The sequence below is a fragment of the Lissotriton vulgaris genome, chromosome 1_1, assembly GCF_964263255.1.
Source record: "Lissotriton vulgaris chromosome 1_1, aLisVul1.2, whole genome shotgun sequence".
Taxonomy (NCBI): domain Eukaryota; kingdom Metazoa; phylum Chordata; class Amphibia; order Caudata; family Salamandridae; genus Lissotriton; species Lissotriton vulgaris.
This window is the reverse complement of record NC_141685.1, coordinates 1,498,015,164-1,498,039,644: the sequence shown is the minus strand read 5'-3', so window position 1 is coordinate 1,498,039,644 and position 24,481 is coordinate 1,498,015,164. Positions and strand designations below refer to the sequence as shown.

Sequence of the window (24,481 nt, the reverse complement as noted above, 5' to 3'; positions counted from 1 at the left end):
AAAAATCTAACCTCTGTTGATGTACCAAAGTCTAAGAATGTACCATTGAAGTATGGGTGGTGAGCAGAGATGGAGGCTCAGGAGACCAGGCTGAGGGCAGTTGTATCTGAAGGGGAAAGGGACGTCAGGACAGAACTTTCCATGGAGAGAGGCTGGGGTGGGAGCAGAAGCAGGGGTTTTGAGGATTTGATCGACTTTTCTGCCTGTGCCTTGGGTGTTTCCAGTTTGCTCAAGCCTGTATTAGCTTTGCCAATTGCCTTTGGTGGGGCTGCAAAGCATTGAGATGCTGCCCACAATCATCAAAATAAAAATGTATAACAAAATGCCCACACAATGGCTGTGCAGTTATTCCACTGTCAAAAGCATGCATCAGAATGTATGCGCACTTCGCTGACATTACATAGGTGTGTTTTGCTCCAGTTTTCTTTTTTTTCCAATTCAGTTTGGAAGACGGCAAATAGAAAAATAAATATTTTTTAGCACAAAAGCTCCAATTAAAATAAATAAATAAAAAAGCTGGTGTGAGGTAGAGCGGTCGTAATGTAGGAGCGGGTGGGAAACGGAAACAAGTCAGCCCAGCACCATGTGACTCTGGGCAATAAATTGCGTAATATTCCTGACGGCCCCCAACGCCGGGATGCCTCCGGGTAACTGTTCGTGCTTTACAAATACTGGATTTACAACCCCCCTTGACTGTCTTCAGCTTGGGGACAGGGGAGAAGGGAAAAGTATGTAAAAGGAAGATGTGGAAAGACCGCGAAGAGAAGGTTAGGTGTGGTAAGGGGCAAAGAGAAGGTGGGGTGAGGGGAAAGTAGAACAGAAAAGGGAGAACACTGAAGGAGCAGAAAGGTGGAACACGGATACAAGCACTGTGGAGAGAGAGGAAAAAAACAAACGAGAAACCACACAAACCCGGGAGGAGCCCATGAGACAGGAGGGATAGAGAAAGAAGAGGTTGAAATGGAGAAGAAGAGAAGACAACTGGGCAAAGAATGGGATGAGAGGAAGAGCGTGACTGAGTGACGCTGTGTGCACACGCCTAGGTGCCTTGAAGCGAGCAGCAGCGCAGTGCCTGGTGACTCTCCTTGATGGCGGCAGTGTGTTTGTAAGCTGGCAGGGCACACTGCACTTAATTACTACCTCTAGGCGCGGTCTAGTGTGTGTTGCGGCTTCCAATGCACACTGAGGTAGTGACGCTTTGTGCAGCGCCGAGAGTGCATCTGCCATTACTGCAAGGCGCTGTCCATACCACGGGGCCTGCGTGAGGGTGCTACGAAGGCAGAACTGTCACTGATGTCAGCACAGCGCTCTCTGCTGCTGCCAGGCACTTTATCGCACATGACCTCCACTCTTCTTCTCTCCAAAAGTCATCCTATGTTCTTTAAACCCTAAGACACAATGGATCCATCCTCGCACACAGCAAGAGTTGACCAGTGTGAGGGCCTACCCAGAGGGTGCCTCCACCTTAGAGTATGGATCTGTGGTGTGCCACAACCAGAGAACAAGCAGAAAATGCAGCACCCCCTCACTCCATATGCACAACCCTTGCCCCATCAGGATGTGCCCTAGTGACACACAGCAGGGGCGTAAAGTATGTAATTTGCTGTGTAATGAAAGTAAAAATGCACAAGATTATGCAATTTACACAGGGAGCATAACTAGCATTTTGCGCCTTTTTCCAGAGGGTGCATTTTGCGCTATTAGTACAGCAGTGAATGTAACAGCTTCTCGTACTTGTTAAGTTTGTGCTCCTGAGGTAGGATTTGATCGAATTACTCCCAACTATGCAACCAGACATAACCACTTTAGTAAATTTCGTATCTAAAGATGAACACAAAATTACTCTGCTTAACACTTAAGGCGGGTCTAATAACAGGACCTGTACACCAACACCTAGAACCAATCAAGATAAGCATAATGAATAAAAGAAAACCGACTAGCCTCCGACATACCTACAACAGAAATACACCCCTAAATCTACCAAAGAGGGCACATGCAAAGGCAGGCTACCCCATACAAGACCAAAATGGGCATCACACCAAAGCCAAGCACCCTTGAAAAACAGTCAAGCTACAAATCTCCCACACGTCAAGTCCATCTGAAACGCCTTCACCCACCCGCATTCATACCGCCTGCCAACCCTCCATTGCAGGGTGCAGATGCTGGTAGACCTCGTTTTCCTCTCTAAACAGCACCAGGAAGTAGCACATTTGACAAGCACAAACCAAACGTACCAACTCCAAAGAGTCGTTTAGCAAGAGAGCCTACCTAGAGCAAAGACATGCAGAAGAGATGGGGAGGACCGCAGTACGTACGTAGGTGCATTTTTACTTAATTTTTTTTTAGAGGCAAAATCTCACAGGACACTTTCAGCATGTTGGCACTTTGAGCCATTAGTGTTCTAGATTTTAAATACGGACCTCCGATTCACTTGATAAGAGCGGCTGGTCTTTTCAGCTTAAGAGAGGAAAATCGATTTACTCTTAAACTTGCACCACACACAGCTCACCGACTTAGTAAAATAAGGTGATCGCATGCAGACAAACAGGGTTCAGAAAGTAGTTTGACCCAGTATCTTAAATTAAGACGGCAGAAGGATAGGGGTTTGGTTAGACCTGGTAACTGCTACCAGAGCTCAAATAGAAACTTAAAATCAGAGTTTACCTGCCAATCCGGTGTGGGCGGCAAGGGAGATAGAGCGATCTAAAGTAATTTGAGGTACACATACACAGGCTAGGAAAATAGGTATTTTATACCACAATTCTGAAATGCACCGACTGCAGAAACGATGGTGTAAATGGCTAAAGCATAGAGGCTGTGGCGATAATATTAAGACGAGTAAAATGAAGTAGTAAGTTCTGCTACAAAATCTAAGAAGTCTGAGCCGAGTCAGAGTTAACTATACATGTGACTGACCCTACCCCAGCCTCACTAACCCGTGCGAGAGAACCAACCCGCTTGACTCGTTAGGACCCAGGCAGTACAGGGGCTAGACCCGCGGAGCAGCCGACAGAGTGCGGTTTGGCGCTATGGAACGGCCTCGACCCCGTACCTACCAGGGACATTTGCTTAGAGAGTTAACTATACATGTGACTGACCCTACCCCAGCCTCACTAACCCGTGCGAGAGAACCAACCCGCTTGACTCGTTAGGACCCAGGCAGTACAGGGGCTAGACCCGCGGAGCAGCCGACAGAGTGCGGTTTGGCGCTATGGAACGGCCTCGACCCCGTACCTACCAGGGACATTTGCTTAGCGGACCTTCCATGATAGACGCCATATTGGGACAGAATAACAACACCACCAGCGACGTCACGTGGCACGTTTTCTGTCGGGCGAAGTGATGACGTGATGACGTGGACTGTGGCGCGCGAGGAGAGGGGATGCATAAACTGGTGTCCTGCGAGATGAGGGGAAAGACCGGACTGGCGGTAAGTGGGATGGGGGGCGGTGCGCTTGTGTGTGCGAGCGTGTGTGTGTGTGTGCAACGGAGGAGCGTGTGTGTGTGCGCGACGGGGGTCTCTGTATGTGTGCGTGCGTGTATGTGTGCTTGTGTGTGTGTGTCTGTGTGTGCGCATGCGTGCAGAGGGTGCCTGTGTATGTATGCTTCCCAGGAGACAGACACGGCGAGCGCGTTCGCGCGCGCGCGGCCGGCGGAAAAGGCAAAGCGCGCGACCCAGACTGTCTCCTGGGAAGCATGCTCCCTGACATAAGATCTCGGCGAGTACAGCGCTGACGCGCTGTATCGCTACGAGACCTAAAAAATGGCACTGTTATTTTATGTCATAAAAAGTTAAATGTTTCAGTTGTCTCCCATGAAAATGATGACAATGGCCGTTGGGTTGTTACTAACCTTCTTATTGATAAAATTCCTATTGTTATCTTCAATGTATATGCTCCTACAGGTATTGATAAATTATTTTGGCCTGCTATTTCTGACAAATTAGTAACAATTAATGAGAAATATGTTATTTTTGGTGGTGATTGCAATCAAGTTCTGGACCCCTTTCTTGACAGGAATTCCAAAGTTAAGTTTATTCCCTCTAAGATGCACTCTCAATTTATTGCCTCTCTTCAGAATTATGCTTTAGTAGACATTTGGAGACTATGTAACCCTGACCTTAAAGAGTACACGTTCTATTCCCCCACCCATCATTCCCAATCCCGTATTGATTACCTTTTCCTTAGCAAACCCCTAGCACAACTGGTCACACATTCGGACATCGGTTCCATTCTAATCTCAGACCATGCTCCCGTTTTTGTTGATATTGACCTTATTCCCTTCTCTCCTCACTCAGGACGTTGGAGATTTAATAACTCCTTACTCCTAGACCCCATTTTCTCCACTAAATTTACAGCTTTTACCTCTGAATTTTTTACTCTCAATCATCTCCCTGGGTCTTCCTTTGTTACGGTGTGGGATTCCTTCAAAGCAGCTGCTAGAGGTTTTATCATTGATTTTGTCTCTCAAAAGAAAAAACAATCAATCACCAAATCAACTCAACTTTTAGATAAAATTAAAAAACTTGAATACTCCTACTATAACTCTTCCTCTGACTCCTCACTTAACGAACTTATCTCTGCCAAAATTGAATTCAATAAATTTACCACTAATGCGGCATCAAACACTCTCCTTAAATGTAATTCCCGTTATTACGGGGGACAGAACAAAATGGGTAAACTGTTAGCTAATTACCTTAAAATACGCAAAGAAAGAACAAAGATTGAATCATTACAGGGTCCAACCGGTACTTCCTTCTTCAAAGATAAGGACATATTAGCTCAATTTGTCTCCTTCTACCAAAACCTATACACTCCTGAATCTATCCCTGCTCCTGATGACCTCCTTGCTTATTTTCGAGATATTCCTTCCCCACAATCTGCACATGTTGACTTTCAACCACTAAATCTAGACATCTCCCCCTCTGAAATCTCTCATGCCGTTTCAATCCTATGTAAAGGTAAAGCCCCGGGTCCTGACGGTTTCACCATTGAATTCTATAATCATTTCTCTTCCCTCCTCCTCCCTAAACTTTTCCTGTTATTTCAGTCATTTGCTGATTCTGGTTCCTCTCGAGGAACTTTCCAAGACGCCTTAATCTGTTTAATACCCAAACCAGACAAAGATCATACTTTATGCAAAAATTATCGCCCTATCTCCCTGGTCAACACAGATTATAAAATTTTTGCCAAAATCATAGCTCTTAGATTAGATCCTCTATTGCCAGAACTTATAGGTCCGGAACAATCTGGGTTCGTTAAAGGTCGTCTGTCAACAGACAATTCTCGTGTTTTCTTTAACATTTTAAGTAGAGCCTCTTCCCTTACTTCCCCATTGGCTGCCATTTCTCTTGATGCCGAGAAGGCTTTCGACAGAATCAACTGGGATTTTATGTTCCAAGCTCTTCGTTGGTTCGGTTTCCCACCTAAATTCATTTCCCTTATCTCTTTACTTTACTCTAGTCCCCATGCCTCCATCTTTGCCAACGGCTTCACTTCTGATTATTTTCCCCTCCAAAGGGGAGTTCGTCAAGGATGCCCTCTATCTCCTCTTTTGTTTATTCTAGCTTTAGAACCCTTTTTAACCAAAATTAGACGTGACGAGAACATTTCCGGTTTCCAATATGGCCCCCAACAACAACAAATTAAACTATCGGTGTACGCTGACGATATTTTATTTTACTGCTCCGACCCTCAAACAACCCTACCTTCCTTCCTAAACCAAGTCTCCGCTTTTTCTAATGTATCTGGCTATAAGCTTAACACGGACAAATGTGAAATACTACCCCTGAATCCCTTATGTCTTAAACATCTATTTGATTCTTCCGGGTTTTCCTGGCAACCCTCTAAGATTAAATACCTAGGTGTTTGGTTCGCCCCTCGTCTCTCTGACACCCTCAAATTTAATTTTGAATCCCTTTCTACTAAGCTCACTTCTTCCATCAATCGTTGGAACCCTCTCTTTCTTTCCTGGTGGGGTCGTCTGGATTCCATAAAAATGATGCTAGCCCCTTTGGTCCTATACACTATTTCTATGATTCCCATTCGCATCCCCAATCATCATTTTAAATCAATAGATTCTATCTTATTGAAGTTTTTATGGAAAGACAAAAAATCCAGAATAGCCCTCTCTGCTTTAAAGAAAGACAAATCTTTAGGCGGAGTCAAATTCCCCAATTTTAAATCATATCATACTGCTTTCTCCTTGAAACAAGCCTTACGTTGGATTTCTTCGGATACTCCATATTATCCTCCGCTTTGGCTGACATTGGAATCATCTTTCCTTCACCCTTATGACTTTAATGAAGTTCTTTCCTTTTCCTCTGGCGTCACCTCTCTTCGATCTCCCATCATTTCTCATACTTGTTCTCTTCTTCAGCCATATTTAATATCCACCTACCCCTCCGCTTCTTCTACTTCTTCCCAACCTATTTGGCATAATAAACTTCTTAAAATTAAAAATCGTTCAATCTACTGGAAATCTTGGCACTCTCGTGGTTTAAAATGGATATCTCAACTCATCTCTGACTCCTCCCCTCTCTCCTCCCACTTACTTCAAACCCAATTTTCATTACCTTCTTCGTCTCGCAAACAATATCTATCTCTTCTTCCCTCCCTTACCCAATATCTTTCCTCTCTCCCCGCCACCAACACTCTTCCTAAACTCCATTTTTCCATTTCAAATGCTCTCGACCAATCCCCTTCTGCATCTTTTCTTTATAAATCCCTTCAAACACCTAAATTCAAATTTTATTTATTATGTTTTGGCTCTCAAAAGAGGGCCACATAAACATGTACATAAAACACAACACAATAGAATACAAAAATTGTAAAAACATACTATACAAATCGTGATAGGTGCACTGCAAACCATCAGTCCCACAAGCCCAGGCCAGGACCACCTTCCAGAAGATTAATAAATAGCTAAAAATCCTTTAAAAAAGTTAAAAACATAGGCACAAAACATTTCATTTGGTGGGCAATAAAGTGCATGAAGAAAGTCTTGAAAAGTGACGATGCTGAGGCGTAGACAGATTACTTTAAGCCATCGGTTGCGCAAGCTACGTAACATAGGACAAATCAAAAGTACATGCATACAGTCCTGGTTATTCAATTTACATAAATTGCACAGCGGCGAGGTGCCATGCCATTTGGACAACAGCACATTAAGAGGGATTAAGTCATACCGTAATAAAAACCAAAACCTGCGTATGCCATGTGGTAAATTCCACAGGGCGTACGGTTGGGGCTGTTTCAACCTATAGGAGGAGATTAACGACTCCACGTTCCTTTTGTCACCAACTGTTTTTTTATCGGTTAAGAAACAGTACTCCCACGAAGCCTCCTTAAGGACCTGTTTTAACTGCGTGGGAGTGTAGGAGAACAGTGCGCTTTCCTCCAGCCCCAAGATTTTCACAGCCCTTCTGAAATTGGCAACGAGTTTGGAGAACTCCTTGAAATTGCCCAAAAGTTCTTTTTTGAGCAAAGCTCGCAAGGTTCCTTCTCTCGCTCTAGCCAGACTGGCTACCCACCTTATTAAGGCGCATAGACCCTGCACCCAGGCACTCCTGAGTCCAAAATCCAGCCTACAGGCAGCCAGTGAACAGGCATTATTGAGAGTCGAGAGGGATCTAAGGAGTTTTCCCTCAGTCTTGTGGCAAAAGTCCCAATATTTTAACTCAATTATTTCTATACCATACAAAATGGTTGCGGGGATTTTAGCTCTAAATACTTCCAAGAGACTAGAAAAATGTCTTCTCCCCGTTGCCAGGTATAGGGACTTTAACCCGTTGCCATGGGCGAGAGCTTTGCGAGAGCAATGCTCTATATGAAGACTCTCGCTCATATTGGCCGAGAATATTTTCCCTAAAAAGGTATAACAAGTAACGACCTCCAATCTGTGCCCTCCGATGGCCCAAGGAAAGTCTGTCGAGCGGCATTTCTTTCGACCAGCAATACACATCACTTTACTTTTATTGGTATTGATCTTCATATAATGCTCCCTGGCGAAGCCCTGCAAAGCCTGAAGCCGATTTGCCAGTCCCACGGGTGTTAAATCAAGCAATAACACATCATCGGCATACATCAGGCAGGCCATTGGCACCCCTCCTATCGATGGAGCGATCCCCTCGCTGAGGGACACAGCAGCAGGGAGGTCAGTTGTATATAAGGAGAATAACAGGGGCGCCAATAGACAACCCTGTTTAAGGCCATTCTGAGCTGGAATTTTGGCCGAAAGCCCCCTTTCACCCCCCATTAAGACCCTGCACCAGGTCTCAGTGTGCAGAGCCCGCACCAATTCCAACAGGTGTGAAGGGAGGCCCAGCATCGCCAATTTTCTCCACAGCGTTCCCCGATCTACTTTGTCGAACGCTGTGGAGAAATCAATGAATGCGGCGTATACCACTCCTCCTCTCACCTGGACATATTTATCCGTAATAACCTGGAGGGCAGTCAGGTTGTCCAGCGTACCATGTTCCCTTCGGAAACCGGTATGTTCCAAGGGCAGGATATTGCGCTCCTCGACCCAATCGGAAAGAGAACTCAGGAGGCATTTCGCAAAGACCTTTCCGATGGAGTCGAGGAGCGCAATCATGCGATAGTTGCTGGGACTGTCCCTTGCCCCCTTTTTAAAAATAGGAACCAGAATGCTTCCTCTCCATGATGCAGGGACACATTTAGAAGAATGGCACGCCTTAAACAGGGGATACAGGATTTTACTCCAGGTCAATGGATCTTGTTTTAGGACCGTCATCGGAAGCTCGTCCGGTCCCATGGCCCCAGAGGATCGCATATTTTTTATAGCCAACTCGATTTCCTTCTCAGAAGGAGAGAAAACCGAGTCATCAGGGGCAGAATACGAAAAGTTATCAGCAGCTAAGGTCCCATTTCCAGCATATAATTCACTAATATGGGAGAACCATAGATCTTCTGATATAGCTATCGGGAGAGGGGCGTGGCGTGTACCACATCCTTTCCCAATAATTGCCCAGAAATCTTTAATGTTGCCATGTACAGCGGATTCCCTTAATTTAATCCATACCTCATCCTCCCTGTCCCTTTTGATTTTTTTCTTAAGTCTGCTTCTCTTTCTTCTTAGCCTAGAGATAACTTTCCCACGTTCCGGTACCCTATCAGCATACTGTGCACGGATTAGTTTGTTTAACTCCCTATTCAGATTACGGAGGGGAAGAGGCACTACCTCTCCTTTTTTCCTATCTCTTCTTCCCTCCCTTACCCAATATCTTTCCTCTCTCCCCGCCACCAACACTCTTCCTAAACTCCATTTTTCCATTTCAAATGCTCTCGACCAATCCCCTTCTGCATCTTTTCTTTATAAATCCCTTCAAACACCTATAGATCGCACTAAATCCAAGGTTGAGTTGGCGTGGGAGAAGGATTTGTCTCAAACATGGCCCCCTAGTCTCTGGGATAAAGTTTGGTCTAAGATTCTAAGTACATCTAGAGCTGCCAATACTACCCAAACCTTATTTTTTATCTATAATCGTACATTATACACTCCCGCAATTTTGTCTTCTTTTTCTCCAGACACTTCTCCCACTTGTTGGTCCTGTCCCTGCCCTTTGGCTGATTTGAAACACATGCTCTTTGAATGCCCTCCCATTCTCCATTTCTGGCATCTAGTTTGGTCTCAAATACAAAAACTTTTTCAACTCACTATCCCCTATTCTGTCCTTCAGATTTTCCTAGGCTCCCTTTCCCCTGACCTTTCTGGATCCCACCATAAACACAAATTACTTGATCTCCTGATAGCCATCGCTTTCCATCATATTACAACACATTGGAAACAAGCTAAGGATGTTTCTTTTTCTGCATGGTGGAACGCAGTTTGTTTCAATCACCGCCTAGACACTAATTTTGTCTCCCCTATTTCTTTAGCAATTAAACGTGACCTTTTATGGCTTCCCCTCACCGAATATTTATCTAGAATTACCAGGCCCTCCCCCCTTTCTCCACCGCGTTCTGTTGAAGTTCAAAAACCACCGTGAATTGTTTTATCTCAATATTTGTAAATTTATTAATGCATCTTAATTTCTTTTTCTTTGTTATCACTTCTATGATGTATGCCTCTCATGTTTTTTCCCCACCCTCAATATTTCTGCAATTTTGAATTCCATTGGTTTTGTTTCACATCCTTTTTTGATCAAATATTTTTCTGATGTAAGAGAGTTTTATTGCTTTTTATAACTTCTGATTGTCTCTTCATGCCCTGTTATTTCCTCTTTATACCTTAATAAACTTCAAACTTAAAAAAAAAAAGAAATGGGGGTATCTAGTTGGCAGTGGTATGCACACTGTCCAAGTAGGGACCCTTCCGTCTATTCATGGTAAGGGGATTACACACCTAGATAAACCCTGCTCACCTCCTTGGTAGCTTGGCACATTCAGATAGGCTTATATTAGAAGCAATGAGTAAACCATTTGCACATAACACACACAACACCAGTTTAGAAAAATAAAGTCTCTTTATCTTAACTAAATAAGAGCAAAACAACAAAATTCCAATATACACAACTAAAAATATGGCTTTTAAAAGGTTTCACGCACTTCTGTCCATAGAAATCAATGGATGCTTGAATTTTACACACAGCACCTCAAATGCGTAAAAATCCACAAGGCAAAAACAGCCACAGAGGAGGGAAGCATCGGAAAACCCAGCGATGCATCAGTTCCTGAGTCCTTGGGGAGGCGATGCAACAGTTCTGCTGCATGCAAGAGAAGTGATGCGTCAAATCCTGACTGTAGGGGGAAGTGATGCATCTACTTTCCAGGCGATTCTGGCCTGCGGGTGCTGCGTTGGAAAAACTTGCCACACAGGTGCGATAAGTGAGAAAATTCAGGCGCTACAGGCACTGTGTGGATTTCTGTAGCCGCTGGAAGGTGGTTCATCGATTCTAATTGTCGCACAGCAGGGCCTGCATTGGAGTTAGTGTGCATCAGTTTCTCGGGCTGCGGAGAGGCACGGCGTCTATTTCTTTGGTGGCACAGGGCTGATCATCAGCACTTTCTCATGCATGGCGGTGGTGTGTCGGAACATTTAGCCAAAAGAGGAGTGAAGCATCATTTTTGTAGATGTATTCAGTTATTCAGATCTTTCTGTAGCAGGAACAACCTCCTGGTGTCCAGAACTGGAATAGGCATCCCCAGGCAGGTCAGAATTTCCAGCAATGGAGTTCAAGAAGGCTGTAGGTGAAGTTTTTGTGTCCCTGAAATGACAGAACAGGAGGCAAGCATGTACAAGCCCTTGGAGACTCTTCTCAACCAGGTTTCACAGCAAAGTCCTGTACTTGTCCTCTCCATGGTAGAAGTAGCCACTGCAGGCCGACCCAGCAAAGTAACACAAAGCAAAGGGGCAGTCTCCTCCTCATAGCTCTCCAGCTCTTCTCCTTGGCAGAGATTCCTCTTGATTCCAGAATTAATCTAAAGTTCTGGGGTATTAGGTATAACATTTATACCCATTTTTACTTTTGGATTCTTTGTTCAGAAAGTCTCTCTTGCTCAGTAAAACAAGTTCTGTCCTTCCTGCATCAAATTCACTACATAAGTTGGATATAGCATTGTGCAGAGCAGTCATAGCCTATTTAGGTGTCAGTGACAACTCCTCCCACCAGTCTAGCCCAGGATGCCCCATTAGCATATGCAGGGCACACCTCACCTCCTTTTTTGTGAGTGTCCAGAGTGAATGCACAAACATCCCCTATTAGTCTAAACTCAGACAGTGAATCCACAAGCAGACAGAGGCACACATGAGGGTTAAACAAGACAATGCCCACTTCCCAAAAAGATGCATTTTCAAATACACAATTTAAAAATTACCTTCGCTAAAAGGTATGTTATTAAATTCAGAGTTCAGAGAGCCCAAACTCCAAATCTCTAGCTGTTCCCAATTGAAAGTACACTTGTAAAATATAACAAGGTAGCTCCAATGATAGCCTTCGGAAGAGGTATTCCTTGCATGAAATATACAAAATTTCAGTATCAGGACATGTAAAACACACAATTATATGTTCTAACTTTCACATACACTGCACCCTGTCCATGGGGGTACTTTGGGCCTACCTTAGGGGTGCCTTACATGTACAAAACAGGAAGGTTAGGGCCTGGCAAGTGGGTGCAACATGGCAGTTAAAACCTACACATGCAGACACTGCATGGGCAGGTCTAAGGCACAGTTCAAAAGATACCTGTGTGGGCGGCACAATCACTGCTGCAGGCCCATTAGCAGCATTTGATTTATAGGCCCTGGGCACACACAGCGCACTTTGCTAGGGACTTATCAGTAAATCAAATATGCCAATCATGGATAACCAATCATAATCTCAATTTACACAGGGAGCACTTTCACTTTGGCACTAACAGAGTGCTCAGAGTACCTAAACCAGGAAAAAAAAATCCAGAACAGAAAAAATAGAGAAGGTAGAGGCAAGAAGTCAGGGGAACCCACGCCAAGGATGCCAGGTCTAATCGCGGATGATTAGTAGATTTGAGAGTTTGAAATAAATAAGGTTTGTACTTTTGTGTGAAATGATATAACCTCATAGCACGCTGAGCACATCATGTTAACTATATTTAGTATGACTTTTTTTGATAGCATATGAAAGGGAGTCACATGCACATAGGGAAAAAAATCCTTTACACAGTGCCCCAGTTTCAAAATGGGGAGGTGGAAAGCTGGCCAACATTTTGGTCATTTTGTGATGAGGATGGCAAAAGAAAGGGGGACCTAAGACAGTAGCGGGATACCATTTATTGTGTGCATATTTGGGAGGAGGAGCTACAAGTGAAATTATGTGGTATATGGATTTTTGCAGAGCATGCGTCACTTCTGTTGTGTGAGAACAACATTTTGTAATGGGGGACATTTGACATGGTGAAAGGACACTGTTCGAAATGGCCCTTTTTGCAGGGCTTCTTCCTCCTTTATTTATCCTGACCTGTGGTTGTTGGCTATAGGACTCTGGACACTTTACCACTGCTCATCAGTGCTAAAGTGTATATTTTCTCAGTATAAATTGTTATTGTGATTTGTTATCCATGATTGGCATATTTGTTTTACCAGTAGGTCCCTAGTTGAGTGCACTGAGTGTGCCAGGGCTGGTGATTCAAATGCTACTAGTTGGCCTGCAGCACTGATTGTGCCACCCACATGAGTAGCCCTAAAATGGTGTCTCAGGCCTGCAACCTCAGTGCCTGTGTGCAGTTGCTAACTGCCATGTTGACTGGGCAAGTGCACCCACTTGCCAGTCCCTAAACCTTCCCTTTTTGCATATTAGTCACCCCTATGGTAGGCCCAAGGGCAGGGTGCATTGTAGGTAAAAGGTAGGACATGCCCTGATGTGTGTGGCATGTCCTGATAGTGAATTACAGCCATTTTGGTTTTTCACTATTGCAATGCTACCTGTTCCCCATAGGCCAGAATGGGCAGTTTGATTATAACATCTTATAAGCCTAATTGACCCAGGGGACATGGTAGAAATTCGAGTTTAGTATGCCTGAATTCAGAATGATCAGATGCATCTTTTAGTTGGTTTTAACATTCTGTGTTTGAATATACCATTTTCAGAAAGTAGGTATTTTCTTGTCTGACCATCCAAGCCGGCCTCTGCTAGGTTGTGTATTCCTTGTCTGGAGTTTGAGTGACAGGGGCTGGGGGATTTCAGGAGACAGGGTGAGTCAGCACAGTGCTGAATAGAGAGATCTACATGTAGATGGGTGGGAGGAGTTGCACCTGGGACCTGAATAGGGCTGTGCCTTTCCTCCACATTGCTGGCTCCACCTCCTGTGGTGCGTCTGATGTCTCTACCCTGCACTGTGGAAGGAAAGAAGGAGTAATGTAAAAAGAGTGCTCCAGGACTGACCAGAACTGGTTTGGACTAGGCAAAGGCCGCTCTGCCTTCAGAGAACAAATATAATATTGGTATAAATACTGGGTCCCAGACCCCAAGACTTTAGATCATCGTGGAATTAAGAAGGAACCTCTTCCAAGGAGAAAAGCTGGAAGACTGAAGAGGAAGGACTGCCCTGCTGTGTGTTGGTGGGCTGACCTGCAGTTGCTATTCTGCCAAGGAGAGGGAAAGGACTTTGCTGTTACTGTGTCCCTGCTTGAAGAGATCTCCAAGGGCCTGAGAAGAGCTGGCCTCCGGTTTTGAAGTCCGAGGCACAAAAGGACTTTACCCCCATCTCTGCCCCCAAAACTCTGCTGTGTGAGTTCCGACCTGCCTAGAGTGCTTGATCCAGTTGTGGGGCCTCTGGAGGTTGTTGGGGAGCTGAATAAGAGAAAAGACGCCAATAACTTTATTTCCGACGCAGTCAACGCCACTATGACGCCGCAACCTGCACAGAGGCTGGGAGCCGCTCGAGAAGTCAGCGCCTACCCTGCTCCGCAGCTCCGACGGCCTACAGCATCTGCCGATGCCGGCATTGATCAGCCGTGATCGTTGGTTCAGTGACTTAATATAGAGGGACATAATATAGAATGCCCAGAATCCCTTTCTACAAACAGGTAAGTACTAAAATATTGAATCCAAAATATAGAATGTTAAAACATAGTTAACTAAAATATCGACTTTTTTAAATGTATTATAAATAATATAAAATTAATTAAATATTAAAAACAATTTATTAAAACATACTTAAAATAATGTAAAAAAGCGTAAAATGTAAAAATAATAGATGTAATGTAAAAAAAAGTTGAGAATTTGTTGGATAGTGAAAGGGTAAAAATTACTATTCCCACTCCAGTGAGTGCAATAGTAGGGAAAGCGTTGTTTAGCGTAGGGGTAAAAATTACTATTCCCACTCCAAAGAGTGCAACAGTAGGGAAAGCGTTGGATAGCAGGTGGGGGGTAAAAATTACTATTCCCACTCCAGAGAGTGCAACAGTAGGGAAAGCGTTGGATAGAGGTGGGGTAAAAATTACTATAATCACTTCAGAGAGTGCAACAGTAGGGAAAGCGTTGGATAGATGGGAGGGTAAAAATTACTATTCCCACTCCAGTGAGTGCAACAGTAGGGAAAGCGTTGGATAGCGTAGGGGTAAAAATGACTATTCCCACTCCAGTGAGTGCAATTGTAGGGAAAGCGTTGGATAGAGTAGGGGTAAAAATTACTATTCCCACTTCAGAGTGTGCAACAGTAGGGAAAGCGTTGGATAGCGGGAAGGTAAAAATTACTATTCTCACTCCAAAGAGTGCAACAGTAGGGAAAGCGTTGGATAGCGGGAGGGTAAAAATTACTATTCCCACTCCAGTGAGTGCAACAGTAGGGAGAGCGTTGGATAGAGTAGGAGTAAAAATTACTATTCCCACTCCAGAGAGTGCAACAGTAGGGAAAGCGTTGGGTAGCGTAGGGGTAAAAATTATGTTTCCCACTCCAGTGAGTGCAACAGTAGGGAAAGTAATGATTTAATATTAAAATTAAATTAAATTTATTATCAATACCAATATAAAATTAATTACAAATAATTACCAGTTAATAAAAATGAAATACCAATTAAAAGAATTAGATACCAATTACTAAAATGTAAGTACCAATTAATAATTTATTATCAATTATTTATCAATACATATAAATAAAAATAAATATTTACTTTATTACAATTAAATTACTTCCCACCCTATTCCCCTATAAACCCACAACCCACTCCAAATAATAAATAATACAATTAAAATAATTGCTAATTAATCAATTAATACAAATTAATTACTGATTATTAAAAGTCTATTACCAATTAATACAAATTAATTACCAATTATTAATTAAATATCAAGCAATTAATTATCAATACATATAAATAAAAATAAATAATAACTTTATTACAATTAAATTACTTCCCACCCTATTCCCCTATAAACCCACAACCTGCTCCAAATAAATGATACAATTAACATGAATATCAATTAATCAATTAATAAAAACGAATTACCAATTAATAAAAACGAATTACCAATTAATAAAAAATCATTACCAATTAATACATATTATTTACCAATTAACAATTAATTATCAATCAATTAGTTATCAATACATATAAATAAAAATAATATTTAATTTACTATAATTAAATTACTTCTCACCCGATAAACCCGCAACGGACTTAAAAGAAATTAAACATACATTACACAATTAATACATAATTTTGACACATATACTACCTTACATAACACTAAAAAAAATTGATATTATGGAAATCGATATTTTAAATTCGATATTATGGAAATTGATATTTCCTACCCCAAATTCGATATCCTGACTAACTATATTTTGGTATTTCGATATTCTGTCCTATCGATATTTTGGAGTCAATATTCAGTCCATTCTATATTTTGGATTCTATATTTTTTTCGTTTACCGTGATCGACGCCAGCGCCTCGCATCGACTCCGGGTTCTTGCTGGAGGCCAGCCTCCCATTATCGCAGCGCTGATAACCACCGAGGGTGACGCAAGAAGCTCATCGACGTCACATCGCCGCCGAGGATGCTCATCAACGCCGTCGCATCCCGAAGATCGACTTACAGCGTACCTGTGCATCACCTGCGCATCGGACCCAGCACAAAGACTCAACACCGCCCTACCCCTACAGACCGGACTTAACGCCTCCTCACGTCCCCAAGGTCTCAGGAGTGCCGCATCTCTTTGTTTTTTCGACGCTACAGCTGTTTTTGGAACTCTCATTGCAGAAACAGGTACTTTGGCCAAAACACGACTTCTCTGTGGATTATTTTGATACAAGTTCTGGAACTCTTTTTAAAGTCTCATTTTGGAACACAGTATGTTGGGTTTTTGTTGTTTTGGTCTTGTGTAGTCTAGATAAAAATACTTTATTTATCTAAACTGGTGTGAGTTCATTTGAAGTGTTTTCACTGTATTACTGTGAGTGTTGGTACAAATACTTTGCACATTGTCTTTGATAAGCCTATCTGCTTGTGTCAAGCTACCAAGGGGGTGAGCAGTGATTATCCAAAGAGTGTATTACCCTTACCCTGACTAGAAGCAAGAGTCCCTTTTTGGACATTGGTACCTACCTCTGCCAACTAGTGACCCCCAGATTTAACAGACACCAATTAATATTGTTTTGCGTGAGAAGAGGCAAAAAGAGATGCCACTGGTTAAGAAAGGATGCATGACTCCAAGGCCCGACTACAAGTCAGATTGAGCAGTATCTCCAGGTGGAATGCCACTCCACCAAATCACTAGGAGGCCAGTATTCAGGCACACTGATTGGCCGGTTTTGCAAATACCAGGGCCAATTTTGCTGGCTGAGAAATCTGCTAAAATCTTCAGTTCATTGGGCAGGAAATGTGATCACAAGAACTTGGCCCCGACCTATGGTGCAGGGGGACAAGCAATACACTTTGGCCAGTCCACAACCTACCACCTTCCCTGTGCAGGCTTCTCACTCCTATTTAGCACAGCAGATGTGAGAAAATTGTGTTATAAGGAAACATTAATTGACATGGAACTGGAATTCTGTGTGCATAACTCACCACAGAAATCTCGGTCTGCTTGCCTATTTACCACTTCTTAGGGATTAGCCTGAGGTTACATGCAACTTGTTTCTACGTGGAAACAGTGGTTGTGGATGCAGAATTTTTACCTTATTAGATCCCTAGCTGAACATCAGGTTTCATGGTTGTGTGAATGTGGTGAAGGCACAAAGGAACCATGGGAACATGCCAGGAGCACCTGCATTTTTTGTGATGGAGGATCATGTGGTAAATTAGGGGCTACCAAGGAAGTGGAAGGTCTTGGTGTAGGTGGAATAATGAGGCAAAAATAGTCAATTATGTACTAGATATGAGTGGTTTCAACTCTTCTTCATAGCCCTTAAAAATGCTTGTCCAAGATGCTGGCAAGTTCTGGAATAGACACCCTCAGCCTACTGGCTATAATTCACGCTGAGAAAACTCAGCCTTTGATCATTCTGCTTTTAAAGAATGTTTTCTCTATAAAACCAAATATTTGAGCAGCGGCAGACAATTATATTGTTGTGAATACTATATAAAAGCTACATATCTTTATTTTCCTTTAGGAGAAAATGGGATTCAAAAAGGAGTGTGGTATAGCACAAAATATCGTTTAGTTGAATGAGAGACACAGAATGACAGGTGGTGGGAGACAAACACAAGGAGCAGGCTTTAAGAACGAGACTAGGGGAATTAGCAACACTAGGTACAGGGAAGGCATTCCATTGCTGTGGGGCAAAGAGACATGGTTCACGTAACCTCCATTGAGCACAAGGCTACTGAAAAATAATAAGCTGGACCTGTGAAGAGTAGCAGTGGTGAAGTGAAGAACGGTATGGAGAAACTGGGGAGGAACAACATGCTGAGGCCAGACCTCCTATGTTGCCCCTACAGCATTGTATGACTTTAACATGCTCTAAAACTGTCAGGATCACCTGCAGAAGAAGTCAATGCTTACTCAATGGAACTGCACCTAGAGTAATTGTGACTGCCTCTGTTGTGAGCTATGATGAGGAATCATTCAAAGGAACTCAAAACAGTTGATGAAGGGTCCACCTTGTTGATTAGCCATTGTGGATCGTGAGCTACAATTATTCTTCTAATGAGAAAAGAGATTGCCAGAAAGTAGGTCGAGTGTGGAATTGCAAGGTACTATTAGTTACATCTGTTATTATATATTTCCTGTTCTTCTTTCAGGAAAAGGGTTGCAAAATTAAGAAAAAAACATGCGGAATATCTATCAGAATCCTTCAGCAGATGAAGGTACAAAATGTACAAAGCTGTGAGAATATGTAGGAAAGCGCGTGTCAATTTCTTGGAATAATAGCAAGACAAGCCTGGTAGACAGAGAATAAAGAAGATTTTCAAAGCATAATCAAAAGCTCCGACATCGTCTCACACCTTGTTCTACCCAGTCTTTGGCAAGGAAATGAAGTTGCAATTGATGTGAGTAATATTACAGGATCGCACTGAATCTCTAAGTGAAGAAAGATTGGTATTCTTTTTTATAAATAGTTGTTGCATTCAGGCAAGACACTGGTGAACTGCTAACAAATGATAAACCGCTGCAATATTAATTCAATAAATGCTTTGCATTCCTGTTATACAAGTTTGACTAACTTCTGCCTTAGGTGTAACTTACTTTTGAGGTTTCTGAACATTCACGCTTATGCAAAATGTGATCTGCTGTGTATTCAATGGATAATAGGTGTTCTCAGAGAGTCTACCACCCCACCTCTCTTATGCTGCAATTCTTCTGGAGAATATTATATACCACGAAGTGGTTCATTAAGAAGCAATAGCTTTCATCAAACCATGTCTCATATAGTCAACCATGTGGCATTTCGAGTCAAATAAGATGTTGTAAGTGTGTAGTGTATGTTTCAGTGTTATGTGAATATTAATTAGGCTGTGCTTTACGAATGAGCTCAGAAGATTATGCTGGCTGGGATCAACAGTGCTGAAATGCAGCAGTACTTTCTGTATGGCAGTACAGTGTTGTTGGCATAGTGGAATGTGATAACACTGGGTGGAGATTGAATAGGAATCAGTCCATAATGAGGTAGTGTTGGTGTTTTGGACAGTGGTGTATTCCCAGCTATAGTTTATTTGAACTCCTCAATGGACGCATATCTTTACTACAATGCCAGGAGTTTCTCGTCTTTGATGTGAACCACAATGTTTCTCTTTTTACTAATGTTGATCGTGAGTGTTCTGATGCTGTTTCGGGAATGGCTGCATCAAGTATGCTCCACCATTGGATGTCCAAGTCTTTTCGCATGTGAGATTTGTTCGAAATGCATGATGCTATGCTTTAATGATTTGTGAGTTGAAGGGGAGGACAATCTTAATGATCTTTTTGTTGGGGGTAGCGTAGGCACCCGCCATCAGTGTTTCAGAGTCTGCTCACATGATGGGAATATTTAGTCTTTTTCTTCCCTTTTTAGCAGTTGTTGTTATTGTTTAGATGATGAAGCTCAAAGGGCAAGCGTATAACAGCTGTGGTTTTGAGACCAGCATTTATTTGAATGGAAACTGCATGGTGGCTACTCTGATAAAGTTCTCCTAGCTAAGAGACGAAGGGTTCTTATGCAGCAGTTATCCAGGTCATATGGGTTTTTGAGTAGGAGTCAGTGTAGACTGGGATAGGATAGGTTTCTGGCCTTTAGTTGAATATTATGCTTCTGGGAAGATATGGTTGTACCTCGGTGTGAGCAAGTTGAGATACTCTCATATTGTCTATGCAAGAGGTGTATAAGGTCCAGTATTAAAAGTAGTTCAAAGTCCCTGACTGGCTTCACACAAGTCAGAGGGAGACTCTTAGTAAAAAGGGCTACAAAGAGGTTTTGACTGGCAGTCTGTTCTCTTTAGCCATTATGTAAAATTGCCCTAAGTGAATTCATAATTGTTAGAACTTGCACCATTGATGTGGGTCTCCCTTCCATTTTCTGCCTTTACCTCCTGTGTTTTGCTGTGTGTTGGACTTCATTTTTGCTGGTCTAGATGCTTTGGGCACTTTGCCACTGCTGTTCAGTGGCAAGGTGCAAGTGTTCCCTTTATAAATTGTTGTTATGGATTAGTGATTCCATGATTGGTATATTTGATTTACTTGTCAGACCCTGGTATAGTGCACTATGTGTGCCCAGGGCCTGTAAATCAAATGCTGCTGGTGAGCTTGCAGCACTGATTGTGCCACCCACAGAAGCAGCTTGTAAAATGTGACTAGGGCCTGCCATTGCAGAGTCTGTGTGCGGCCGGGGACTGCCATGTCACAGTCCCTAAACCTTCATTGTCTACATGTTAGTCACCCCTAAGGTAGGCCCAAGGTACCCCCGTGGGCAGGGTGCATTATATGTGAAAGGTAGGACATACCCTGATGTGTGTGGCATGTCCTGATAGTGAAATACTGCCAATTTCGTTTTTCACTATTGCAAGGCTATCTGTTACCGTAGGCCACAGTGGGGAGTTTAACATCTTATAAACATAACTGACCCTGGGAACAAGATAGGAACATGAACTCAGAATGTTAAGATGCATCTTTTAGTGAGGGTGAGTTATACTTTCTGTGTTAGAAAATACTACTTTTAGAAAGTAGGTAGTTTCTTGCCTAACCCTCCAGTGTGCCTCTGCTAGGTTTGTGTAGTGCATGTCTGGCTTTTGGATGACAGAGACTAGAGGATGGCATTGGCTCCAGATGTCTCCTGAGTCAGGGCTCGGCTGAATAGGCCTGGTCTGAATTTAGAGTGGTGGGAGTAGTAGCACCTTCACCTGAATGGGGCTGTGCCTGCCTTCCACAATGACGGCTCATCTCCCCCTGTGGTGTGTCTGAAACCAGGGCTCACACTGACAATGGAGGTTGTTGTGCACTTGCAAAGTACTCCACAGAACTGGTTTTGGCTGGGTAAAGACACTCGCTGCCTTCAGAGAACAAATTATTTTGGTGTATAAAAAGAGGGGACCAGACCCCAGACTTTGAGATCACTTCTGTGAATCAAGAGAAACCTTTGCCAAGGAGAAGAGTCGGATAAGCTGAGGAGGAATACTGCCCCTGCGCTATTTGCTGTATGGGGTTGGCCTGCAGTGGCTGCTTGATGCCTAGGAAAGGAGAAAAGAGGTTTGCTTTGTCATCTTGAGGAAGATCTCCAAGGGCTTGAAACTGAGCTTGCCTCCTCTTCTGAAGTCTCAGGGACACAAAGACTTCACCACCAGCTCACCTGAATTTCCTTCCTGGGAATTCCAACCTGCAAAAAGGGGCTTGCTGCTGTTTAGGACCTCTGGAGAATGTTTGTCGCTGGGAGCTGAGAAATTGATGCAACATGGCATTGAAGCGCCAAGACTTTCACATTGTTGGGGTCCACAGTAAGAGACAGATGCATCAACTCCCACGCAGTAAGGAATTGACTCAGTACCTCCCCTGCGCTGCAGTAAGGAACAGATGCATCTCCTCCCCTGAGTGTAAGGATCCGATGAATAACCTTCCCTGCGGCCATTTTGTTTGTTTTGCGTGACGCATCTAAGGTACTTTTGAGAAGAGTGTCGCATTTACAACTTGCATTGAACTGAACTATTTCTACAGTTTGAAAGCCCTATTTTTAATACTGAATTGTGGATTTTTGTTGTTTGGTCTTGTTTTGGTTTAGATAAAGATTACTAATTTTCTAAACTGGTGTGGTGTCCATTTGTAGTGTTTTCACTGTATTACTGTATGTGTTCACAAATGCTTTACACACTGCCTCTGAGATGAGCCTGTCTGCTCGTGCCAAGCTACCAAGGGGGTGAGCAGGTTTTTTTTAGAAGTGTATTCCCCAGGGCCGGACTGGTTACCGGGCGTTTTAGCATGCTGCCGAGTTGGGGTGATGATTTTGTTAATGGGGACCTGCATGTGCTGAACGAAATTCATTTTGCTTTGTTTATTTTGAAGCACATTCAGGTCTCCATCAACAAAATTAGCCCCCACCAAAATGATATCAGCCCCCAGGTCGGCAGCATGCCAAAAAACCCGGTAGCCAGTCCGGCCCCAGTATTCCCCTTACCCTGACTAGAAGCAAGGGTCCCTATTTGGACAAAGGTACCTACCTCTGCCAACTAGAGATCCCCATTTCTAACAATAATGCGATTGGCCTTAGGCGTTTAAATGCTGATCTCTATTTTACATAAAACACCTTATCTACTATTTCCAAAAATGGAGTAGAGCTATTTGTCATTAAAATCAGCGTGAAGGGATGATCTGCACTGTTTTTTTAACCATGGGGAAAGGCAATTCTATATTAAAAAGTATTAATGTAATAAATGTAAATTAAATCTACTTTTAAAGCTTATTCAAAATATTGTGTACATAGAGGGGAAATAAAATGTGAACACCTCTTCAAATTAATTTTAAAGCAGTGTTTTCATACAAACCATTTAATAATCTTCAGTATGAAGAGCGTAATTTAATAGAGAAAGTTAAAACCCACATAGACTTCTAATGTAGAAATATTTGTGCTGTCTAATATTTATCATTTGCTCAAACAATCTTTAGGACCCGTTCCTTTATATTTTTATTACAAATCCTGAGTGATAAATACAAAAAAGAATCTAATCTGACCTAGCACTCAGGCTCACGCATACTATGGCACTGATGATGGCAGACAAATCCCCCAGCACCAATTAAATCATTTATCTAATGACATAGGGAATGCCTGCTAATTAGAAAATGAATTCTCTCCCAGTAATTGCTGCTCATGAGACTATCTCCTTGATTTCCATGTCAATGTACTTAACAACTTGACATCGCTATTTTCACAATCAAGGAGGATCTGATGATATGTATATGTCAAAGTTCCTGACCTAGCAGCTAAAGGTTCTATAATGTCAATCATTTCCGATACACAAGGGAAATTCAGCATTACCCTGGAAGGAACATCTTCCATAAATGTCTGAAATATTGTCATCTTTCCATAAATACAGCGTAGCTTCATCGGTGCAATATAATTCTCAAAGTTGTTCAAATGCTAAGTTGAAAGCGGTTGTGGTGATGTACATACAGAATGCACTGTTGCTTGGCATAGGCAGCCTTCAGAGTACCTACATGCACAAAACCAGTTTTAATGTGATTCCCCACGAGTAGATGCACTAAATACTAGTTGTGTAAAACTGGTATTTGTACGACCTACTTAATGAATATTAACAAAGTGAATCTCAAATTGGCACTCGTTTCAATTGGCGATAAATACAGACATGATACTAGGGTCATCAACGTTTTGAAATGCAACCCATTTATGCAAAAGGAAAACGTACAGCACCTGAGAAAAATGTACTTTATTTTTAAAGCTGGTTTGAGAGTTGGCAGTTATCCCCTAGACCACTGTCTACTCTCAAACAAACATTGTTTTTACATTCCCAGTGAATGGGTTGCCATTCCAAGTCAGTCATTTTTCAATGTTTTGCAACTGGATTAGTCCCAAAACAATGATACCTCACATACAGAGTCAGTATTTAGCAGAGATGCCCACAACAGGCCTCTTCCAAATATTGAATTGGTATAGGGTCGCAATTCGATCTTAGGCATCATTAAATGTTTGAAGACTTAGAAAATAGGATTGATGCATAAGAAAATGCATTTTTGCTGTGGCAAACACGGAAATCAGAGTATTTCCAACTGAAAAAATGCTGCAAACACAAGGCCCTAAGTCTTTATATACAAAAAATGTTGTCTGAAAACAAACAGAAAAAATGTTTGAAAACACGTTCGTCAAAAGGGCTTTTATAGAAAACCATAAGAAAACCATCGCAGTTTTATAAACTTCCGGAAGGCATTAAGGATTGAAATGTAGGGACCAACACCCTGATGAAAGCCAGCGCCACCCATGTGGGGGCTTAGTATTGGCAGAACCATGTTGGTAAATGCAGTGGGGCTATAGGGATCGTCGGCTTCTCTTTATACCCCGATACATATATTTTAACCTTTCCAGGGGTCCACAGACAGACTAAAAATATTTACGGTGACCCCTAGG

The 24,481-nt window shown here is 42.6% G+C and overlaps 1 protein-coding gene across 1 annotated transcript in view; it reads right to left on the bottom strand.

Annotated features, from left to right (window-relative positions):
- LOC147750721 (metabotropic glutamate receptor 8-like) overlaps nucleotides 1-24,481 on the bottom strand; it is a 2,581,536-nt gene that overhangs the window by 778,419 nt on the left and 1,778,636 nt on the right. The gene's annotated exons all lie outside the window — the stretch shown is intronic.